General features: G+C 23.3%; 1 protein-coding gene across 1 annotated transcript in view; it reads right to left on the bottom strand.

The window, feature by feature from the left end:
• Positions 1-716, bottom strand: part of LOC110423257 (non-functional NADPH-dependent codeinone reductase 2-like) — a 25,811-nt gene that overhangs the window by 16,614 nt on the left and 8,481 nt on the right. The gene's annotated exons all lie outside the window — the stretch shown is intronic.

The raw sequence follows: 716 nt of genomic DNA, 5'->3' as shown, positions 1-716 counted from the left end.
CAAGTATTGAATCATTTCTTATAATTATAGTTAATCCAAGAGTGCAACCATGAAGCTATAGTGAAGTGATTTCATGATTAATAAGCTTGAATTATTTTAATGAGATTAAGAATAATTCTAAGTTTATTGGAGCTTAGAATATTTATGTCCAAAAAGATTCTCCACTTAACTTTGTAGAATTCAACTTGTTTAAGTTGAAATGCATGTTTGATTTGATTAATTAAATTATCTACAAAAATGGTAGCTTTTACATGTTTTGTCTTAATTTAAACAAGAAAACATGTTTGTCTTAATTTAGGCAAGCAAACATGTTTTATTTTAATTTTGACAAAAAAACATGTTTGTCTTAATTTAAGACAAGAAAAACAAGAAAACAAGTTTTTCTCAATTTAGACAAAATAACATGTTTTGTCTTAATTAAAGAAAATAGTTGTCTTAAATTAAGATAATGCTAGGAGGATTCTTGCAAATCAATCTAGACATCTATATTAATAAAATGAGACTCCATGTTTGACTACCACTCTTTTATTTATTATTAATTCTTTTTAAAAAAAGATGGATAATAGTAAAATAAGAGTTATTATTCAATAAGGAGTTTTGTTTTATCATGAATTCTAAAAAATAATTAAAAATTTAATTATTTATTCTCTAATTTTAATTTTGATAATTATGAAGCATGTTTAATGCTTCCCTAACTCTAAATGGATGGTCAAGAT

This window comes from Theobroma umbraticum, unplaced genomic scaffold (assembly GCF_002168275.2).
Source record: "Theobroma umbraticum cultivar Fairchild unplaced genomic scaffold, ASM216827v3 scaffold_20.0, whole genome shotgun sequence".
NCBI lineage: Eukaryota > Viridiplantae > Streptophyta > Magnoliopsida > Malvales > Malvaceae > Theobroma > Theobroma umbraticum.
The sequence above is the reverse complement of the archived record's forward strand: the minus strand, read 5'-3'. Positions and strand labels throughout refer to the sequence as shown.